Below are 25,993 nucleotides of genomic sequence, written 5' to 3' on the forward strand. Positions count from 1 at the left end.
ACTACAAGGCTCGTCTGTTTATTCAAAGATTGACTTACGTTCCGGGTATCATCAAATGCGGGTGAAAGAAGATGATATTCCAAAGACTGCTTTCAGAACACGTTACGGTCATTACGAGTTTATGGTCATGCCGTTTGGTTTAACTAATGCACCAGCTGTGTTCATGGACCTTATGAACCGAGTGTGTGGACCATACCTTGACAAGTTTGTCATTGTTTTCATTGATGACATACTTATTTACTCAAAGAATGACCAAGAACACGGTGAACATTTGAGAAAGGTGTTAGAAGTATTGAGGAAGGAAGAATTGTACGCTAAGTTTTCAAAGTGTGCATTTTGGTTGGAAGAAGTTCAATTCCTCGGTCACATAGTGAACAAAGAAGGTATTAAGGTGGATCCGACAAAGATAGAAACTGTTGAAAAGTGGGAAACCCCAAAAACTCCGAAACACATACGCCAGTTTTTAGGACTAGCTGGTTACTACAGAAGGTTCATCCAAGACTTTTCCAGAATAGCAAAACCCTTGACTGCATTAACGCATAAAGGGAAGAAATTTGAATGGAATGATGAACAAGAGAAAGCGTTTCAGTTATTGAAGAAAAAGCTAACTACGGCACCTATATTGTCATTGCCTGAAGGGAATGATGATTTTGTGATTTATTGTGATGCATCAAAGCAAGGTCTCGGTTGTGTATTAATGCAACGAACGAAGGTGATTGCTTATGCGTCTAGACAATTGAAGATTCACGAACAAAATTATACGACGCATGATTTGGAATTAGGCGCGGTTGTTTTTGCATTAAAGACTTGGAGGCACTACTTATATGGGGTCAAAAGTATTATATATACCGACCACAAAAGTCTTCAACACATATTTAATCAGAAACAACTGAATATGAGGCAGCGTAGGTGGATTGAATTATTGAATGATTACGACTTTGAGATTCGTTACCACCCGGGGAAGGCAAATGTGGTAGCCGATGCCTTGAGCAGGAAGGACAGAGAACCCATTCGAGTAAAATCTATGAATATAATGATTCATAATAACATTACTACTCAAATAAAGGAGGCGCAACAAGGAGTTTTAAAAGAGGGAAATTTAAAGGATGAAATACCCAAAGGATCGGAGAAGCATCTTAATATTCGGGAAGACGGAACCCGGTATAGGGCTGAAAGGATTTGGGTACCAAAATTTGGAGATATGAGAGAAATGGTACTTAGAGAAGCTCATAAAACCAGATACTCAATACATCCTGGAACGGGGAAGATGTACAAGGATCTCAAGAAACATTTTTGGTGGCCGGGTATGAAAGCCGATGTTGCTAAATACGTAGGAGAATGTTTGACGTGTTCTAAGGTCAAAGCTGAGCATCAGAAACCATCAGGTCTACTTCAACAACCCGAAATCCCGGAATGGAAATGGGAAAACATTACCATGGATTTCATCACTAAATTGCCAAAGACTGCAAGTGGTTTTGATACTATTTGGGTAATAGTTGATCGTCTCACCAAATCAGCACACTTCCTGCCAATAAGAGAAAATGACAAGATGGAGAAGTTAGCACGACTGTATTTGAAGGAAGTCATCTCCAGACATGGAATACCAATCTCTATTATCTCTGATAGGGATGGTAGATTTATTTCAAGATTCTGGCAGACATTACAGCAAGCATTAGGAACTCGTCTAGACATGAGTACTGCCTATCATCCACAAACTGATGGGCAGAGCGAAAGGACGATACAAACGCTTGAAGACATGCTACGAGCATGTGTTATTGATTTCGGAAATAGTTGGGATCGACATCTACCGTTAGCAGAATTTTCCTACAACAACAGCTACCATTCAAGCATTGAGATGGCGCCGTTTGAAGCACTTTATGGTAGAAAGTGCAGGTCTCCGATTTGTTGGAGTGAGGTGGGGGATAGACAGATTACGGGTCCGGAGATTATACAAGAAACTACCGAGAAGATCATCCAAATTCAACAACGGTTGAAAACCGCCCAAAGTCGACAAAAGAGCTACGCTGACATTAAAAGAAAAGATATAGAATTTGAAATTGGAGAGATGGTCATGCTTAAAGTTGCACCTTGGAAAGGCGTTGTTCGATTTGGTAAACGAGGGAAATTAAATCCAAGGTATATTGGACCATTCAAGATTATTGATCGTGTCGGACCAGTAGCTTACCGACTTGAGTTACCTCAACAACTCGCGGCTGTACATAACACTTTCCACGTCTCGAATTTGAAGAAATGTTTTGCTAAAGAAGATCTCACTATTCCGTTAGATGAAATCCAAATCAACGAAAAAACTTCAATTCATCGAAGAACCCGTCGAAATAATGGATCGTGAGGTTAAAAGACTTAAGCAAAACAAGATACCAATTGTTAATGTTCGATGGAATGCTCGTAGAGGACCCGAGTTCACCTGGGAGCGTGAAGATCAGATGAAAAAGAAATACCCGCATCTATTTCCAGAAGATTCGTCAACACCTTCAACAGCTTAAAATTTCGGGACGAAATTTATTTAACGGGTAAGTACTGTAGTGACCCGAACTTTTCCATGTTTATATATATTAATTGAGATTGATATTTACATGATTAAATGTTTCCAACATGTTAAGCAATCAAACTTGTTAAGACTTGATTAATTGAAATAGGTTTCATATAGACAATTGACCACCCAAGTTGACCGGTGATTCACGAACGTTAAAACTTGTAAAAACTATATGATGACATATATATGGTTATATATATAGTTAACATGATATTATGATATGTAAACATATCATTAAGTATATTAACAATGAACTACATATGTAAAAACAAGACTACTAACTTAATGATTTTGAAACGAGACATATATGTAACGATTATCGTTGTAACGACATTTAATGTATATATATCATATTAAGAGATATTCGTACATCATAATATCATGATAATATAATAATTTAAAATCTCTTTTGATATTATAAACATTGGGTTAACAACATTTAACAAGATCGTTAACCTAAAGGTTTCAAAACAACACTTACATGTAACGACTAACGATGACTTAACGACTCAGTTAAAATGTATATACATGTAGTGTTTTAATATGTATTCATACACTTTTGAAAGACTTCAAGACACTTATCAAAATACTTCTACTTAACAAAAATGCTTACAATTACATCCTTGTTCAGTTTCACCAACAATTCTACTCGTATGCACCCGTATTCGTACAATACACAGCTTTTAGATGTATGTACTATTGGTATATACACTCCAATGATCAGCTCTTAGCAGCCCATGTGAGTCACCTAACACATGTGGGAACCATCATTTGGCAACTAGCATGAAATATCTCATAAAATTACAAAAATATGAGTAATCATTCATGACTTATTTACATGAAAACAAAATTACATATCCTTTATATCTAATCCATACACCAACGACCAAAAACACCTACAAACACTTTCATTCTTCAATTTTCTTCATCTAATTGATCTCTCTCAAGTTCTATCTTCAAGTTCTAAGTGTTCTTCATAAATTCCAAAAGTTCTAGTTTCATAAAATCAAGAATACTTTCAAGATTGCTAGCTCACTTCCAATCTTGTAAGGTGATCATCCAACCTCAAGAAATCTTTGTTTCTTACAGTAGGTTATCATTCTAATACAAGGTAATAATCATATTCAAACTTTGGTTCAATTTCTATAACTATAACAATCTTATTTCAAGTGATGATCTTACTTGAACTTGTTTTCGTGTCATGATTTTGCTTCAAGAACTTTGAGCCATCCAAGGATCCATTGAAGCTAGATCCATTTTTCTCTTTTCCAGTAGGTTCATCCAAGGAACTTAAGGTAGTAATGATGTTCATAACATCATTCGATTCATACATATAAAGCTATCTTATTCAAAGGCTTAAACTTGTAATCACTAGAACATAGTTTAGTTAATTCTAAACTTGTTCGCAAACAAAAGTTAATCCTTCTAACTTGACTTTTAAAATCAACTAAACACATGTTCTATATCTATATGATATGCTAACTTAATGATTTAAAACCTGGAAACACGAAAAACACCGTAAAACCGGATTTACGCCGTCGTAGTAACACCGCGGGCTGTTTTGGGTTAGTTAATTAAAAACTATGATAAACTTTGATTTAAAAGTTGTTATTCTGAGAAAATGATTTTTATTATGAACATGAAACTATATCCAAAAATTATGGTTAAACTCAAAGTGGAAGTATGTTTTCTAAAATGGTCATCTAGACGTCGTTCTTTCGACTGAAATGACTACCTTTACAAAAATGACTTGTAACTTATTTTTCCGACTATAAACCTATACTTTTTCTGTTTAGATTCATAAAATAGAGTTCAATATGAAACCATAGCAATTTGTTTCACTCAAAACGGATTTAAAATGAAGAAGTTATGGGTAAAACAAGATTGGATAATTTTTCTCATTTTAGCTACGTGAAAATTGGTAACAAATCTATTCCAACCATAACTTAATCAACTTGTATTGTATATTATGTAATCTTGAGATACCATAGACACGTATACAATGTTTCGACCTATCATGTCGACACATCTATATATATTTCGGAACAACCATAGACACTCTATATGTGAATGTTGGAGTTAGCTATACAGGGTTGAGGTTGATTCCAAAATATATATAGTTTGAGTTGTGATCAATACTGAGATACGTATACACTGGGTCGTGGATTGATTCAAGATAATATTTATCGATTTATTTCTGTACATCTAACTGTGGACAACTAGTTATAGGTTACTAACGAGGACAGCTGACTTAATAAACTTAAAACATCAAAATATATTAAAAGTGTTGTAAATATATTTTGAACATACTTTAATATATATGTATATATTGTTATAGGTTCGTGAATCAACAGTGGCCAAGTCTTACTTCCCGACGAAGTAAAAATCTGTGAAAGTGAGTTATAGTCCCACTTTTAAAATCTAATATTTTTGGGATGAGAATACATGCAGGTTTTATAAATGATTTACAAAATAGACACAAGTACGTGAAACTACATTCTATGGTTGAATTATCGAAATCGAATATGCCCCTTTTTATTAAGTCTGGTAATCTAAGAATTAGGGAACAGACACCCTAATTGACGCGAATCCTAAAGATAGATCTATTGGGCCTAACAAACCCCATCCAAAGTACCGGATGCTTTAGTACTTCGAAATTTATATCATATCCGAAGGGTGTCCCGGAATGATGGGGATATTCTTATATATGCATCTTGTTATTGTCGGTTACCAGGTGTTCACCATATGAATGATTTTTATCTCTATGTATGGGATGTGTATTGAAATATGAAATCTTGTGGTCTATTGTTACGATTTGATATATATAGGTTAAACCTATAACTCACCAACATTTTTGTTGACGTTTAAAGCATGTTTATTCTCAGGTGAATATTAAGAGCTTCCGCTGTTGCATACTAAAATAAGGACAAGATTTGGAGTCCATGTTTGTATGATATTGTGTAAAAACTGCATTCAAGAAACTGATTTCGATGTAACATATTTGTATTGTAAACCATTATGTAATGGTCGTGTGTAAACAGGATATTTTAGATTATCATTATTTGATAATCTACGTAAAGCTTTTTAAACCTTTATTTATGAAATAAAGGTTATGGTTTGTTTTAAAAATGAATGCAGTCTTTGAAAAACGTCTCATATAGAGGTCAAAACCTCGTAACGAAATCAATTAATATGGAACGTTTTTAATCAATAAGAACGGGACATTTCACATACGATGTTCTAGGAGTTTGAATGATACAAGTATTTTATGAATACAAATGTTATTCTATCACAGTTTTGAAGTCAAAGTATAGCTTTGAAAGATGTAAGAATCTAAGAGTGATGTCTTCTGTTAAATCTTGACTTCGATTTTGATTCGTCAAAATCAGAATATGTAATCAATTTTTGATGAGAATGGTTGTTTTGATTTTTATAAAAGAATGTATATTGTTGTGAAAGTAGTGAGTATAGTTGGTGATTGCTGAATCAGATTCGAAGAATGTAACATATTAATTGTGAATTTATATATATCTCTCGGGTATTACCTACCCGTTACAAAAAATTTCACAGTTAATATTTTGTACAAAATTTTTTATTACAGTCTTTATGAAAATATATAGGTGTATATTTTCTTCAGATGTAACATAGATTTAATGAATTAATATTAAATTAAACTCATTTGATTTACGGTTGAAAGTAGAACTGAATAATCCCTAAATTTTAGAAATTACTTAACTTTTACGAAGTATTTCTTCAATGAAATTGAAATTATGAATCAATACTTTGTTATTTGTTGATGCATGATGTTGATGTTCGTGGAATTCTTGTGAACTTCGCAAAGTACGAATGATATTATCTGAAATGTTTCGAGTACATCGATGATGAAACTGTAAAATCAAACCTATATTTGAATAATACACTTGATTTATTATGAAATGGAATTCATTGAATTGAAACACAGATCATAGTTAACGATGGTTAAGTTGTTAAGGAAGGATGTACATCATAGCATATTAGTAATATGAATTTAACCGAGTAATATCTACTCTTATTTAATTCATACATAATAGCTTAGTATGAAAAGATTTATTTTGATCTCAAAATTCATATGTATATAAATAAAATATACATATAATTTCTTCAGAGGGAATGAGTTAATACTTGAAATGTCCCATTCATATTGATTATAAACATTCCATATTAATTGATTTCGTCGCGAGGTTTTGACCTCTATATGAGACGTTTTTCAAAGACTGCATTCATTTTTAAAAACAACCATAACCTTTATTTTATCGATAAAGGTTTAAAAAGCATTACATAAATTATCAAATAATGATAATCTAAAATATACCGTTTACACACGACCATTACATAATGGTTTACAATAAGAATATATTACATCAAAAATAAGTTTCTTGAATGCAGTTTTTACATAATATCATACAAGCATGGACTCCAAATCTTGTCCTTATTTTAGTATGCAACAGCGGAAGCTCTTAATAATCACCTGAGAATAAACATGCTTAAAACGTCAACAAAAATGTTGGTGAGTTATAGTCCCACTTTTAAAATCTAATATTTTGGGATGAGAATACATGCAATTTTATAAATGTTTTACCAAATAGACACAAATAAATGAATCTACATTATATGGGTGAATGATCGAAGCCGAATATGCCCCTTTTTAGCTTGGTAGCCTACGAATTTGGGAACAGACCCCTAAATTGATGCGAATCCTAAAGATAGATCTATCAGGCCCAACAAGCCCCATTCTGGAATTTGGAATGCTTTAGTACTTCAATTTTACCATGTCTGATGGGTTTCCCAGAATGATGGGGATATTCTATATGCATCTTGTTAATGTCGGTTACCAGGTGTTCACCATATGAATGATTGTTATCTCTATGTATGGGATGTATATTGAAATATGAAATCTTGTGGTCTAATAATATATAGGTTAAACCTATAACTCACCAATATTTTTGTTGATGTTTTAAGCATGTTTATTCTCAGGTGATTATTAAGAGCTTCTACTGTTGCATACTAAAATAAGGACAAGATTTGGAGTCCATGCTTGTATGATATTTTGTAAAAACTGCATTCAAGAAACTTATTTTTGATGTAATATATATTCTTATTGCAAACCATTATGTAATGGTCGTGTGTAAATGGTATATTTTAGATTATCATTATTTTATAATCTACGTAATGCTTTTTAAACCTTTATCGATAAAATAAAGGTTATGGTTGTTTTTAAAAATAAATGCAGTCTTTGAAAAACGCCTCATATAGAGGTCAAAACCTCGCGAAGAAATCAATTAATATGGAACAGTTATAATCAATATGTACGGGACATTTCAATACTTCATAATTCATTGATACAATATACTTCATTGTTGATTTGTAATGATGTCTACGGTGATTCTTGAACTAGCGAAGCTTGTGATATTATAGATCCGGTTGGTACTGACGGTGCTGGTGATGTTGATGATACTGTTGATGCTGTTGGTAAAACGAGTCTAGCTTGTAAATTGTGCACCATTCTGGTCAGGGTTTTTACTCTACTGTCTATTTTTCACTCATCTGATTTGTAATCAGAATCAGAATAATCTCTAAGATTTTGGAGATTACATAATCGCCGCAAAATCTTTCTTCAATGAAGTTATGAATCAATACCTCATCGTTTATTGTTGTTGGTATTCCTTACTATCTACAAGGCTTATGTCATCGATGTCGTGGGACAGTTTATGATGTCGAAGCATGGAATGTGGATGTTGTTGATGGTGGTAATGGTTCTGTTGACGTTGATGATGGTGGTACTGTTGATGCTGCTGGTGGTTTATGAAAATATATAGGTGTATATTTTCTTCAGATGTAACATAGATTTAATGAATTAATATTAAATTAAACTCATTTGATTTACGGTTGAAATTAGAACTGAATAATCCCTAAATTTTAGAAATTACTTAACTTTTACGAAGTATTTCTTCAATGAAATTGAAATTATGAATCAATACTTCGTTATTTGTTGATGCATGATGTTGATGTTCGTGGAATTCTTGTGAACTTCGCAAAGTACGAATGATGTTATCTGAAAAGTTTCGAGTACATCAATGATGAAAGTGTAAAATCAAACCTATATTTGAATAATACACTTGATTTATTATGAAATGGAATTCATTGAATTGAAACAGAGATCGTAGTTAACGATGGTTAAGTTGTTAAGGAAGGATGTACATCATAGCATATTAGTAATATGAATTTAACCAAGTAATATCTACCCTTATTTAATTCATACATAATAGCTTAGTATGAAAAGATTTATTTTGATCTCAAAATTCATATGTATATAAATAAAATATACATATAATTTCTTCATAGGGAATGAGTTAATACTTGAAATGTCCCGTTCATATTGATTATAAACGTTCCATATTAAATGATTTCGTCGCGAGGTTTTAACCTCTATATGAGACGTTTTTCAAAGACTGCATTCATTTTTAAAAACAACCATAACCTTTATTTTATCGATAAAGGTTTAAAAAACATTACATAGATTATCAAATAATGATAATCTAAAATATACCGTTTACACACGACCATTACATAATGGTTTACAATAAGAATATATTACATCAAAAATAAGTTTCTTGAATGCAGTTTTTACATAATATCATACAAGCATGGACTCCAAATCTTGTCCTTATTTTAGTATGCAACAACGGAAGCTCTTACTAATCACCTGAAAATAAACATGCTTAAAACATCAACAAAAATGTTGGTGAGTTATAGTCCCACTTTTAAAATCTAATATTTTGGGATGAGAATACATGCAATTTTATAAATGTTTTACGAAATAGACACAAGTAAATGAAACTACATTATATGGGTGAATGATCGAAGCTGAATATGCCCCTTTTTAGCTTAGTAGCCTACGAATTTGGGAACAGACCCCTAAATTGACGTGAATCCTAAAGATAGATCTATCAGGCCCAACAAGCCCCATTCTGGAATTTGGAATGCTTTAGTACTTCAATTTTACCATGTCCGATGGGTGTCCTGGAATGATGGGGATATTCTATATGCATCTTGTTAATGTCGGTTACCAGGTGTTCACCATATGAATGATTTTTATCTCTATGTATGGGATGTATATTGAAATATGAAATATTGTGGTCTATTACTATGATTTGATAATATATAGGTTAAACCTATAACTCAACAATATTTTTGTTGATGTTTTAAGCATGTTTATTCTCAGGTGATTATTAAGAGCTTCCACTGTTGCATACTAAAATAAGGACAAGATTTGGAGTCCATGCTTGTATGATATTATGTAAAAACTGCATTCAAGAAACTTATTTTTGATGTAATATATTCTTATTGTAAACCATTATGTAATGGTCGTGTGTAAACGGTATATTTTAGATTATCATTATTTTATAATCTACGTAATACTTTTTAAACCTTTATCGATAAAATAAAGGTTATGGTTGTTTTTAAAAATAAATGCAGTCTTTGAAAAACGTCTCATATAGAGGTCAAAACCTCGCGACGAAATCAATTAATATGGAACGTTTATAATCAATATGTACGGGACATTTCAATACTTCATAACTCATTGATACAATATACTTCGTTGTTGATTTGTAATGATGTCTACGGTGATTCTTGAACTGGCGAAGCTTGTGATATTAGAGATCCGGTTGGTACTGACGGTGCTGGTGATGTTTATGATACTGTTGATGCTGTTGGTAAAACGAGTCTAGCTTGTAAATCGTGCACCATTCTGGTCAGGGTTTCTACTCTACTGTCTATTGTTCACTCATCTGATTTGTAATCAGAATCAGAATAATCTCTAAGATTTTGGAGATTACATAATCGTCGCAAAATCTTTCTTCAATGAAGTTATGAATCAATACCTCATCGTTTATTGTTGTTGGTATTCCTTACTATCTACAAGGCGTATGTCATCAATGTCGTGGGATAGTTTATGATGTCGAAGCATGGAATGTGGATGTTGTTGATGGTGGTAATGGTTCTGTTGACGTTGATGATGGTGGTACTGTTGATGCTGGTGTTGCTGCTGGTGCTTGTAACCTTTACACCATATTCTCCAAAGCCAGTATCCGAGCGCGAAGCTCGATGACTTCTTCTGTTACTCCGGGATGATTGGTGGTTCGGACGAGTGGGTGAATAAGATCTAAAATCTGGGATAGTATATAATCATGACTGGATACTCTGGATATGAGAGAGAAAATGGTGTCTCGAACAGGTTCGCCAGTAAGTGCTTCAGGTTCTTCGCCAAGAGGGCAATGTGGTGGATGGAAAGGATCGCCTTCTTCTTGTCTCCAATGATTAAGGAGGCTACGAACTCATCCTCAATTCATCTAGAATAGATGATGGCTGATTAGTTGGTCCATTCCAGTCACACTGCTTTCGGAGCTTGAGTGAAACTCCATATCGTAATTCGAGGGACTTGAACTAGTGGAGAGTTCCATTTCGTATGATTTAATAAAAGATTTTTTGATATGAAATGATTTTTGACTATCGGATGGTATTCTACTTACATGGAATATCTATATATATAGAATAAAAGATTTCGTAGATTATGGAGGAATTTACGGAATATGTCAGGAAAAGTTTACAGTAACATATACGCTAAGATATGAATTAGAAGATATGCTAAGATATGAATTTTGTCTATATACTATTCATGCAATCAATGCAGTAAGATGTGTCTAGACTAAGAATGATAAGCAGGTAATTTTCTAAGGATGATAAGCATATGATTTCCAACTAGAAATGATAAGCAAAACTTTTGACATGTAGACACGGTCGAAGTCCAGACTCACTAATGCATCCTAACAACTATCAGTTAGACACACTAATGCAAGACCTGGTTCACTAAGACCACCGGTCTGATACCACATGTAAAGACCACTCCTAATTCATAAGAACGAATACAATAACATATGATTACATTGCGATGTATTTGACCTCTATATGATACATTTTTACAAACATTGCATTCGTTTTAAAAGAAAAACTTTGATTACATTGAAAGTTTATAGGCATGCATACCATTTCATAATATCCAACTATAAATGATCTAATTTGTCATTTACTTAATCATAATCTTTACTGAACTCATCGATTTGAATGCAACATTTTTTGAAATATGCCATGAATGACTCCAAGTAATATCTTTAAATTGAGCAAATGCACAGCGGAAGATTTCTTTCAATCCTGAGAATAAACATGCTTTAAAGTGTCAACCAAAAGGTTGGTGAGTTCATTAGTTTATCATAATCGATCATTTCTATAATTTTAATAGACCACAAGATTTCCTTTATTCAATAATCATACACTCGCAAGTGTTTAAAAATCATTCATATGGATTGAACACCTGGTAACTGACATTAACCATAATGCATAGAATATCCCCACAGACATCGTCGTCTGTATAATAATAAACTCGAAGTACTAAAGAATACCATTTTCCAGTATGGGGGTGTTAGTGCCCGTAGATCTACCTTTAGGATTTGCATCAATTAGGGTGTCTGTTACCTAATTCTTAGGCTACCAAGCTAAAAGGGGTGATATTCGATTTCGATAACCCAACCATAGATTGTAGTTTCGATTACTTGTGTCTATTTTATAAAACATTTATAAAAGCGCATGTATTCTCAGTCCCAAAAATATATATTGCAAAAGCATTTAAAAAGGGAGCAAATGAAACTCACAATACTGTATTTTGTAGTAAAAATACATATGACGAAACTGAACAATGCAGGTTTAACCTCGGATTCACGAACCTATATCATTTATATTTATATATTAACACATAAAATGGTAATCGAACAAATTTATATATTATTAGAGATTTAATTGTTATTTTAATTAGGTTGTTCACTAATAACCTTATTAATTATATTTATTAATATTTATTATAAAAGTATTAATATAGTTATGTTATGTGTAGTAAATATAGTTTTATATAACTAATAGTTATTTGATATTGATAATAATAATAAATAAAAGTTGTTTTATTTAAAATAATAATAATAATAATTATTATTATGATAATAATATTGATAATATAAAAATAATAATATTAATGTCCAATAATAATAATGATAGTAATAATAATAATTTTGATAAAAATGATAATTTCTCTAATAATGATAATAATAATAGTAAAAATGATACTTAATAATAATAATTAAAAATAATAAAAATAATGATAATAATACTAATGATAATACTTATTACATATACTTCTAATATATATATTGTTTATATCTAACTTATAATATCTATCATTTTAAATTTTAAGATTATAAATATATGGCTAAATTATATAAAATAAATTTAAAAAAAATAAAGTTATACTTATTAATATTGATTATAATAATAATATTACTAATCATAACAATAATAATAATATTAATGATTATAATAATATTAGTAATAATATTAATGATAATAATAATAATAATACTTAATAATTCATTTAAATCATATCTTAATTATAATTTTAATCATTCTCATTTTAATATTTATTTTTATACTTTTTATTTTTATATTTATAACCTTATTAAAAATCCTACATTCGTAATCTTAATTATATTATTAATGATAATATTCATAAAATAAATGTTGGTATTAGTGTAATAATAATAATAATAATAATAATAATAATAATAATAATAATAATAATAATTAGAATAATAATAATAATAATAATAATAATAATAATAATAATAATAATAATAATAATAATAATAATAATAATAATAATAATAATAATAATAATAATAATAATAATAATAATAATAATAATAATAGAACTACCTTAAAAGAGAAAGCTTCCAAAAAAAAAAACAAACTGTCTCAGTCCGGACTCGAACCCACGACCTCTCGCTAACCCGAAAACACCCCTAACCACTCGACTGTCTTTGTTTTTCCTGATTATGATCACACGAAATATTTATGTAACCCACTCTTTCTGTTTCCCCTTTTTCTTCTTCCTAAAATAAGTCGACTAGAGTACATACGAAGATCATAACAGCGAATTTTATCATCAATCATCATTAAATCAGTATCATCATCATCCTTGTACATAAAATCACATCAACATCATTTCTTCTTCATTTCATTATCATCATCGGATATTCATAATACCATCATAAAATCATCTCTCATCATCATTAACATTTTGTGTATATGGAAACAGATAGAATCGTAGCAGCAAAAAACAAATTATCAATATCAACATTTTCTTTTATCATCATGTGGGTTTTATATGTCAAGCAGCCCAACAAGTGGCCCAAGTTGCATCAAAAGCCCAATCTTATATTAATAGCCTAATCCAATTCTTTGATAAGCCCATCATACATTGTAGTAACCTTAATAAGTGGTGGTAAGGTTGTCGAGCAACAGCAGAAAGTAACAGTAGGCGAGAAAAATAAAACAAGTGGGTCATGTTGTTTAAAGATTGTTGGCCAACAAGAAAAGAAAAGAAAACATGCAGTAGCAAATTTGAAACGCCAATCTTGAGTGCAGGCAGCAGGTTCTAATGGTGATGTTATTGTGGTTGTGTTCGTTGATCAAACAACAGAAACAATATAGATGCTAGCGGTAGTAAACACCAAGATTATCAAGTAATAGCAATCGATTATTAACAGTAGCAGTTATAACGATTGGTGTTGGGTAGCAATAATGGTGGTGGTCCTTGATGATTCTAGGATGGTTCAAAAATAGAAAAAGAAATCGAGTACCTGATGGTTTTATTGAAGAAACAGAAACATATTACAAGAGAGAGAAGATATGAGAGATGTGTAGATGGTAATGAGTTTAACTGGGTTTACAATGGTTATGGTAGTGTGTACGAGTAGTACAAGAAACAAAACACAAAAATAAACAGCGGCAGTAGTGGTACTCGATAAGTTGGAGTGGTTGTTCGTTGGTAATTCACAAAGAAAAGGAACAAGAAATAAAATATGATAATGGTGGTTAATGGTGTTAAACGGATGTGGTGAAGTGGGTTTCACGATGATAGTGGTGATCAACGATGGCTTGTGGTGTTGGTTCAAATGATGGTTTTTGATGATGGTGGTAGCGGTAGTGAAGGCTTCACGGTGGTGGTGAAAAGGTGGTTCGTTGTTTGCAGGTGATGGTGATCCATCGGTGGTTCAAGGTGTTCATGGAGATGGTTTTGTTATAGATTGTAGGGTGTAGTGGTTATATATATATATATATATATATATATATATATATATATATATATATATATATATATCATGTATGTAAGTAGTACGTATATATATAGAGTTTGATAATAGACAGATGGTGGTCGAAGGAAAAGAAAACAATAATACTTAATAATAATATAAACATAAAATATCCCAACTCAATCATAGCACACTAATTACATTAATCAATTAGGAACAATAGTTCAAATAGTAATTGAAATTTGAAATAGTTAGCAGCCATCTTGTTGGCTTATTCTTGTAATGTAGTTACCGACAGTTTATCACGGAATGCTATATCGTACTCCGTTGATAATTAGTGGCGAATAAAAGTGTTCAGAAAAATCTCATATTTTTAAATTAACTATATTTATTTATTTTGGTCATTATGATATAAAATTAGAGCATTAACTATTAAATAAAATTACATTAATTATTCACTCCCAACCCCAAGTAAAATATGAAAAGTTTTAAAATTCAACAAATAGTTTCTAAATACATTTTTAATAAGCCTATAGTTTGTAAAACTCATTTTCGGCTAACCGTTTATTTTAAAATCATATAAGTTTCTTTTTAACTTGTTTACTGTCAATAAAATGACAATTGAGCGTTACTTTCGTTTACTAAATAACTTCGAAACCCTATTTATATATTCTATATATTTTATTTCTATATATAGATAATAATTATTTTATGTTATTATTATTTTACATAAATAATTCCAACAACTACCATATACAATATTTCATATCATTATATACATATATATATATTTTAATATATGCATATCTATTTAAGTAATCGTATCGTGAGTCCACGGGAACAGTCGAAGGTCAATTAATTTCATGAAACAGTTCAAACTTTTGAGACTCAACTTTACAGAATTTGCTTATCGTGTCGAAATCATATAAAGATTAAGTTTAAAATTTGGTCTAAAATCTCTGGGTCATCACACGTGTTGGGTAAGTAAGCGAGAAACAATTTGTAGGTCCCGAAATTGTTCAGTTAACTGCAGAAAAGGTCGAAATTGCATGTGAGAAGTTAAAAGCAGCCAGAGACCGACAAAAGATATATGCAGATCAGCGTAGACGTCCAGTAATTTTTAATGTAGGTGATCGTGTATACCTGAAGGTATCACCGTGGAAAGAGGTTATCAGATTTGGCAAACGTGGTAAGCTAGCTCCGAGGTTTATTGGACCATTTCCAATTAAAGAAAATCTGAATGATCAAACAGTTGTTTTAGATCTTCCATCAGAGTTAGCAGGAATTCACAACACATTCAATGTGTGTTATATAAGGAAGTGTAAAGTAGACGATGAAAGTCAGATTCTTTCATTGAAAGATTTGAAAGTTGACTTCACTAAGAAATTAGTAGTAGAGCCGGTTAGAATAGTGGACAAGAAAGTCACAAAGTTAAGAAAGAAGCAGATTCCAATGGTATTAATAGAGTGGCGACACAGTTTAGGTTATAACTTGACGTGGGAAACCGAGGAGTTAATAAGGGCGCGCTATCCCCAGTTGTTTGACCTTGACCAGATTCCGAGAACGAAATCTTCTTAAGAGGGTAGATTTATTACATCCTCAATCTGGCCTAGCTGTAAGATTACTAAATTTCCCTTAAGTTGGTGTTGTGCTTTTATATGTTTTTATTTTTATTTAATGTTTATTATTATTTAATGATGTGATTAGGACCAGTTTGTGACAAGGGTCACAGAACAGGTTTGTTTATTTAATTTGGACTTCGTTTGGGTTGCCAAATGATGTATGAAAGATATCAGATAACAGATAAATACTCGTGTGTTGCAAAGTGTGGAAATTAACGCAATTAATAGTGACTAGTCTGTGTTCTTCCTCCCATTTCTAGACTTTTCTTCTAAAAAAACTATACCTGTGACGACCCAGAAATTTCCGACCAAATTTAAACTTAATCTTTGAATGTTTACGACACGATAAGCAAAGTCAGTAGCATTGAGTCTCGAAAATTTTGAACGGTTTCATATATGCAATTACCCTCCGACTGTTCTCGACGATTCACGAATAATTAATTGTAAATAGATATGTGTGTATGTATATATAAATAATAATTCGAAATATAATTTGAAGTATTATTGTTGTAATTATTAAAAATTAATAAAATAAAAATAGGATATTATAATAATTATTATTTAAAATATATCTCTATATATAAATAAAGTATATTAAAAATAAATATTAAATGATTTTAATACTCGTTTGATGTTCCGAGAATATTAAGCAAGTTAAATTCAAACTTATGTAATTTTAAAATAAACGGTGATCCGAAAATTGAGTTCTTTAAATTTTAGGCTTATTAAAGATATATTTAGGAACCATTTGTTGAATTTTAAAACTTTTCATATTTTACTTGGGATTGGGAGTGAATAATTAATGTTATCTTTATTTAATAGTTAATGATCGAATTTATTACCATAATGACTAAAATAAATAAAGATACTTAATTTTAAAATTTGGAAATTTTCCAAAGACTTTTTATCCGCCACTGAGTATCAACGGAGCAAGAAACCCAGTCCGTAAAAACTGTCGGCATAAAAAATTAAAAGTGTGGCTGCTAGATGTCTTTTCTAAACACGTTGTAATTTAAAAATATATTATAAACTATTTGATTATAGTGTGCAATTTATTAACATTGAATTACTATTTTTGTCTGCATAATTCCTATCTAATCTATGTCTCTATCTATATATTACCCATATACTTAGACATATTCATATACAGCCTGATTAACCTTCACCACAGTTCCCTCCTCACCATCATGAACTATTGATGTATCCGATTATGGTTCGATTCCACCCAAGTATCACAAAACCATCACCGAGGGTAACCACCATCGAAACCACCAAAGAACAAATTGCAATTGTTCTTGTTCCTTTCGTTCATCAAACCAATCCTCTCTCTATATCTCTTTCTTTCTATTTGAACAAACCACAACAAAAGCTAATTGTATACTCCTATTTCTGCCCGTTTGTTTTCCTGCTGCTGTGGCAGCCTTCACCGCCAGCACAAGCTCACCATTGACCACCAATAATTACTGCTACTCCTCTGTTTCTGGTTCCGGTTAACACACACAAACCCACTGTAAGAACCTAACCATATCACCATATTTATTTATTTATTTAAATCCTTTCTTTTTCTTGTTATCATCCAACTACTTATATCCTTCTTGATTCGATCACGATACTGAACCAAATATCCTTGTTGTTGAAATGCAATCGTTCTTAATTTCACCCGATAATTAACCATCGAAACTCTTCCATTGTTCAACACCATTAAAACACCAAACCCATCACCCCAAACGACCCAAATTACCACCTCTCCTATTGAAATATTCGTTGATCTATTGTTCCAGTTTCCAGTTACCAACAAGCCTTAAACAGTTACTTTTTGTGTCTTTTTACTGCCCGTCAATAACACCACAAACCATTGAACTACCTATCTTGAATTGTTGCTACTCGACTTTCAACCACCAAAAGTCACCACTGCATCTTCATCAACCGATCAACCAAACTACTAGCATAATCATCACCATTTTCGTTTTACTACTAACCATCACCAAGAACAATCAAACACCACCCTTTTTCCGAGAACCCATAAAACCACCACCTCTGCATTTTCTTTTCTCCTTCGTGTACGACCCAAAACCACCACCACTACAATCACTTTTAACCCACTTCCATCACCTTGAATCTCTCTATCTCTCCTCTCTCCCTCTAACTTGATCATGAAACAACCATCACCCACATATTCATCACCCTCTTCAATATGAATTACTGCTACCGCTCGCATCTATACTGCAGCTACAGTTGCTACTTATATTTTCTATTTTCCCTCCGTGAGCCTCAAACCAACAAGAATCATTTATCTCAAAAACAATAATATGAATAAGGGAGATAATGAGTGGAGCAAGTAGGTTATATAAGGAAAAAGAAAAGAAAGAACAAAAACTTTCGGTGACCCATTACCTTTTTGCTGTTAACAATTGAAAACCCAATTTACCATTTTAAATGGTTGTTTTCTTTCCCTTGTTGGCCGATAAGTTTGTTCCAATTGTGATTTAATATTACCAAAGGCCAAGATTCCTTGTCATCTTTTAATTGTCCCATTGAGCCACTATGTTCTACATTCTCATTATGGGTCCGTGAGTAGTTATTGGGACCGTGACCAATTTTTTTTTTGAATGGAGCTGAACAATAAACAATGTTGATCGAATCCTTCTGTTTAATATTTAACCAAAACCCTACTACGTTTTGGTTCTAAACAAGATGAATTGATGAAGATGAAAGGGATGGTGATCGGTTGTTGCTGCTTCCTTTGTAAACCCTATATTTTTTTTGTTATGCTGTCGCTCCATAAAACTGCAGACGATCGAACCTTTGATGAGTTGATACACTGGGCTGCATACTGACTTTTATATTTGGTTTGCACATATTGGGCTAGTGGTGAACTAGACGCTGGGCTGTACATATTCGAGGGTTAAGAGAATTTTCGTAAGACATATAATTAAGAAAACAATAAGTAGCTTGATGGTTAGAAGTGTTTATCTTGAACGTGAGGTCATGGGTTCGAGTCGGTTGTCGCCATTCTTTTTGGAAAACATTTAAGGTAGCCATTTATTACTTAATTATTATTATTTCTTTATTATTATTATTATTGTTATTATTATGATTATTATTATTGTTATTATTATGATTATTATTGATGTTATTATTATGATTATAAGTATTATAAATATGATGATAAATAATATTACTATGATTATTATTATTAATACCATTACTAATGTATGTACTATTATTTTAACACGATTAGGATCATTTATTAGTTATTAGGATTATTATTATTATTAACCTAAGTACCATATATATATATATATATATATATATATATATATTAGAGTTATTACTATTATTATTAACATGTGTATTAGTATAAATACTATCATTATTAGTATTGTGATTACAATTATTAGTATTGTTATTATTAAAAATTATTATTATTATTATTATTATTTTTATTATTATTATTATTATTATTATTATTATTATTATTATTATTATTATTATTATTATTATTATTATTATTATTATTATTATTATTATCAGTTTTACTAAAAAATATCATTTTTATTAAAAGTATCATTTTTTCCACTATTAGAAAAATTATCATTTTTATCAAAATTATCATTTTTATTATCATCATTATTATTTTGACAACAATATTATTATTTTTATATTATTATTGTTATTATTAATACTAGTATCAATGTTGTTATCATAATAACTATTATTATCATTATTGTAAAATAAAATAACTTTTTATTTATTATTATTATTATCAATATTATTTTATCAAATAACTATTAATTATATAAAATCATATTTACTACATATAACATAACTATAGTAATACTTTTATAATAAATATTAATAAATGTAAATAATTAGGTTACTAATGAAACACATAATTAAAATAACAGTTAAATCACTAATAATATATAAATTTGTTCGATTACTAATATATGTATTAATATATATAAATGATATAGGTTCGTGAATCCGAGACCAACCCTGCATTGTTCAATATCGTCATATGTATTTTTACTATAAAATACAGTATGGTGAGTTTCATTACTCCCTTTTTAAATGCTTTTGCAATATATATTTTTGGGACTGAGAATACATGCGCTTTTATAAATGTTTTACGAAATAGACACAAGTAATTGAAACTACATTATATGGGTGAATGATCGAAGCCGAATATGCCCCTTTTGCTTGGTAACCTAAGAATTAGTAAACCGATTTACTAATTGACGTGAATCCTAAAGATTGATCTATTGGGCCTAACGAACCCCATCCAAAGTACCGGATGCTTTAGTACTTCGAATTCATTTTTATCATGTCCGAAGGATTTCCCGGAATGATAGGGGATATTCTTATATGCATCTTGTTAATGTCGGTTACCAGGTGTTCACCATATGAATGATTTTTATCTCTATGCATGGGACGTATATTTATGAGAACTGGAAATGAAATTTTTGTGGTCTATTAAAATGATGGAAATGATTATGTTAAACTAATGAACTCACCAACCTTTTGGTTGACACTTTAAAGCATGTTTATTCTCAGGTATAAAAGAAATCTTCCGCTGTGCATTTGCTCATTTTAGAGATATTACTTGGAGTCATTCATGACATATTTTGAAAGTCGTTGCATTCGAGTCGTTGAGTTCATCAAGATTATTATTAAGTCTATTATAGTTGGATATATTATGAAATGGTATGCATGCCATCAACATTCGATGTAATGAAAGTTTGTCTTTTAAAAACGAATGCAATGTTTGTAAAATGTATCATATAGAGGTCAAGTACCTCACGATGTAACTAAATGTTATTGTATTCGTTCTTATGGACTAGGATGGGTCTTTACATTTGGTATCAGAGTGGTGGTCTTAGTGAACCAGGTCTTGCATTAGTATGTCTAACTAGTAGTTGTTAGGATGCATTAATGAGTCTGGACTTCGACCGTGTCTGCATGTCAAAAGTTTTGCTTATCATTTCGTGTCAAAAATTACCTACTTATCATCCTTAGGAAATTACCTGCTTATCATTCCTAGTCTAGACACATCTTACTGCATTGATTGCATGAATAGTGTATAGACAAATCTATATCTTAGCGTATCTGTTACTGTAGACTTTATCTGGCACATTTCCATAATTTCCTCCGTAATCTACGGGATCTTCTGTACTATATTAGATATTCTATATAATTAGTTTATTATTCGATAACCGAAAATCATTTCATATCGTAAATCCTCTAACTGATCATAAGAGATGGATCCTACACCTAACTTGGATTCCATTAGTTCCGGAAGCAATTTCGAGATGCGTATTGAAGTAGACTCGGAAGTCAATGAACCCGAAGTGTCTCCACCGTTTAGCTATTTTTCTTTCTGGAGGAGATGGGGGTGGGTCCGAGACTTACTCACTCGATGGTGAAATGAAGAAGGCGAGCCCTACCGCGAACCAAACTTACCTCCTAACATCGGAGAAAATGATGTACTCACCGGTGAACCTATGCGCAACACTGTATTCACCCTTTTTACTAAAGTTTTCCACCTCGAAGGTCGCATTACTGCAATCTCAGAAAATATTCAACCTCTACTTCCGAATACCAATCGAAGGGGAATATTAGAAGAAGTTAGGGAACTTCGAATTGATAATCAAGATCTATCGAATCAGATGAGTGGATGGATAGAAATGATAGAGGGTAGGATAGAAACCCTGACAAGAATGGTGCGTGATCTACAAGCTATACTTACTACACCAACATCATCACCAACCTCAGTACCAACAACACTTGTAGCACCGACAGCAACAGTACCAGCATCAGCAGCATAACCAGTCCAACACCAACAACATCATCACAGGTCTCAACCTCGCAATCTATACCTCAAGCATAATCATCGTTCTACGAATCGTTCTACATAAACTATTTTTTCCTTCGTGGCGATTATGTAATCTCTAATGTTTTAGAGATTATGTACTCTAGTTCTAGCAATAAATCTGATGAGTTTAGTATCACATTGACTCATTAAATCCATGATTACGTCTGAAAAAAATATATATGTATATATGTTTTCATAAAGATTGTAATTAAAAGTTTTATTGTACAAACTATTAATGGTGAAAATATTTTAACGGGTAGGTAATAGCCGAGGAATATTTAGATCCCACATTAATAAGTTACATTGTACATTCTTTGAATCTGATTTAACGATCATTTACTATCCTACTTACATACACAGACATACGTATTCGTTCACCACAGAATAACCATTTTCATTCAAATTTCATATTTGGATTTTGACCTATCAGAATCCAACAAGTGACATAATGAAGAAAACATTGGACAAAATAAAATTTGTTAGAAACAAACAAATTAACTATGAGAAATTTTTTTTTAAGAATCCACGCTAACTGTTCCTAGCTAACTGATTACATTTTATTTATCGCAATTTATTTATCGCAATTTATATTCTCGCAATTTTATTTATCGTCATTTAATTTCTGTTATTTATTTTGCGCACTTTAAATATCAGGACACGTATACAAGGTTTTGACATATCATATCGACGCATCTATATATTATTTGGAATAACCATAGATACTCTATATGCTGTAATGATCAAGTTCACTATACAGGGTTGAGGTTGATTCTTAAATAATATATATACTTTGAGTTGTGATCGAGTCTGACACATGTACACGGGTCACGATACGTATTAATTAATTCGAATATTATATATGAATTATTGAATTGCTAACTGTGGACTAGTAACTGTAGACTACCAACATTGGACAATTAAAATGAATTAAAATATTGATTATAACATATGAAACTAAACAATTCTTCAAGTTTGCCACTTGATTTCATCTTAAACCTCAATTGTATCTTGACGATTACAATCTGCGTACAAACCTTTCATGGTTCTTGAAAACACCTCAATTCAAAGAATGAATCAACCGCACTTCAACCACGAAAGAAAAGATTAATGCATATAGTTATGCACCTGAAAACACTCAGAACCTGAGTAAACGTTAAATACGTATCTGTGTTAACTCTTTTGGCATTGTTATTACCGAAAATAACTTTGCAATTCCTTTCCAAAATTAGTCAATTTTGTCACAGCTCCAACAAGTCAACTTCGACTTTTCGTTCGAAACAACCTTATTATAACCTTGATATATATGCGTGCTCTTTTATTGTTACCGGGGAACGTTTTATATTCCACCACATTAGTAGTAAACTTAAGGTTGTTTCGAACAACAACTTCGTTGAACTTTGACTTTCCGAAAAATCATTATAATTATCGAAACCTTATCCGCATCTTGTAACGATAATTGCCATACCAATTATCGAGAATCAGCAATCAGTATTTTGAATTTCGCAGTATTTCTACATCAACAGTTATATGTATACATATAACATTTATTTCTTAGAATTATGATATTCCATTCAGAAATTTTGAAAAGCACCCATCCTATGAATCAAAGCATTGAAATTTGAAAAAGCCGAATGAAGCAGCAGAAACTGTAGATAACCGTAAATGACCTTAATTGTCAAAAGTTCGATGATAAAAAAATAGTATGTTGGAAAAGCTCAGAAAAGTTGAAACTGGAAAACGAATTGAGCTAACCATGAAGGATACCGAGGACAAATACAAGGACCAAACCCTATAATCAAAGAATCCAGGTAATTCTGGATCCGTTGAAATCTTTAGAGAATATCTTGCTCCGAAGTCATGTTAAAATCTTGCAGAAAATTTTTCATCATCAATCTTCGATCTTAGAAATTCCAAAATATCATCATAAATATCTTCGATATTTCTGAGGATATTTTCATAAATATTCTTGTCTGAAATCATTTATCTCTTCGTGCTACCAGTGTTACATCATATAAGAAACTGTTAGTTTCTATATTCTATAAACTTTCAAGTTTAAACTATGAATGCTTTTGAAGTAGTGTTGGGAACTGATGCATGAGTTAGTATAATATAATGACACTTGATCAACGTGATTATATTACAGTAAGTCATGCTGAGTTTCTAATGGGATGTGATGATTCACAGATCATAACGTCATCATATGCCATGTTACATAACTCTTTCATTCTACTTAACTTCTGAACTTATCAAGAAAGTATATTCTTGATAGTTCTATTCTCAGTAATTCAGGTAATTTGACAAATCAAATCGTGCTACTACCTTTCCTTTCTACCTGGTATATTATGATAATTCGAAACTCCATACCTACGAATTCTGGACCATTACTTGCGAAAAGAAAACAAAATCATGAAGCTCCAAAATAGAAAGGGGGTATAAATCACAGCAAATAAGAGAAAGCATTAACTATGAATGACAATGATTATAGAAGACGGAAGCAGGTACTCCGAAATATAAGGGAGAATATAAAGCCAGATAACAACACATAAATTACAAACTGTGGATATAAATACAAATAGCAATATAAAGACATGGTAGAATTAAGAATAGTATCACCCCAAGGTAATAGTAGAAGTAAACAGATTCTTCTGGTGGAAGATTGAATAGAAGGAAGACAGAAATGATAATTAGAAAAATATCAAAGATTAGAACTGGATTAAGCATTTTCACAATCTTTTGGATGTATGCACTAAGAAAGAAAGTATAGGAATGGTGAAAATAATGGAACGGAAGAGTTTAATTTATAATGGAAATATCAGACAGAGTAATCGAGGCAGATCACCGTATTTAATTATAGAGACCTTAATTTCCTTATTCGCCGAAGAATCAAATCTTTTAGATTTTGAAGATTTTCTTCAAATCCTTTGAATTCCGGAATTCAACCAAGACAACGTCAAAAGTTAAGACGCACCTTATTTTATGAATTCAACCATGACTAGTCAAAAGTTATGATGAAACATGTCTTTCTCATTTCACTATTTAATGATAGCTTCATTCGTACTCTTTGAATAATCAAATTATCTTATCCATATTACTCGATGGTAATAAAACTCTAGTTATCAACTCTTATTCGTCATGAAAACATTTTTATAGTTAGCCATGACGACCCCAATCAAATTTCGGGACGAAATTTCTTTAACGGGTAGGTACTATGACGACCCGGAAATTTCCGACCAAATTTAAACTTAATCTTTGAATGTGTCCGACACGATAAGCAAAGTCTGTAGTGTTGAGTCTCGAAAATTTTGAACTGTTTCATATATGCAATTACCCTCCGACTGTTCTCGACGATTCACGAACAATTAATTGTAAATAGATATGTGTGTATGTATATATAAATAATAATTCGAAATATAATTTGAAGTATTATTGTTGTTATTATTAAAAATTAATAAAATAAAAATAGGATATTATAATAATTATTATTTAAAATATATCTCTATATATAAATAAATATATTAAAAATAAATATTAAATGATTTTAATACTCGTTTGATGTTCCGAGGATATTAAGCAAGTTAAATTCAAACTTATGTAATTTTAAAATAAACGGTGATTCGAAAATCGAGTTCTTTAAATTTTAGGCTTATTAAAGATATATTTAGGAACAATTTGTTGAATTTTAAAACTTTTCATATTTTACTTGGGA

Source organism: Rutidosis leptorrhynchoides, chromosome 11, assembly GCF_046630445.1.
Source record: "Rutidosis leptorrhynchoides isolate AG116_Rl617_1_P2 chromosome 11, CSIRO_AGI_Rlap_v1, whole genome shotgun sequence".
Taxonomy (NCBI): Eukaryota; Viridiplantae; Streptophyta; class Magnoliopsida; order Asterales; family Asteraceae; genus Rutidosis; species Rutidosis leptorrhynchoides.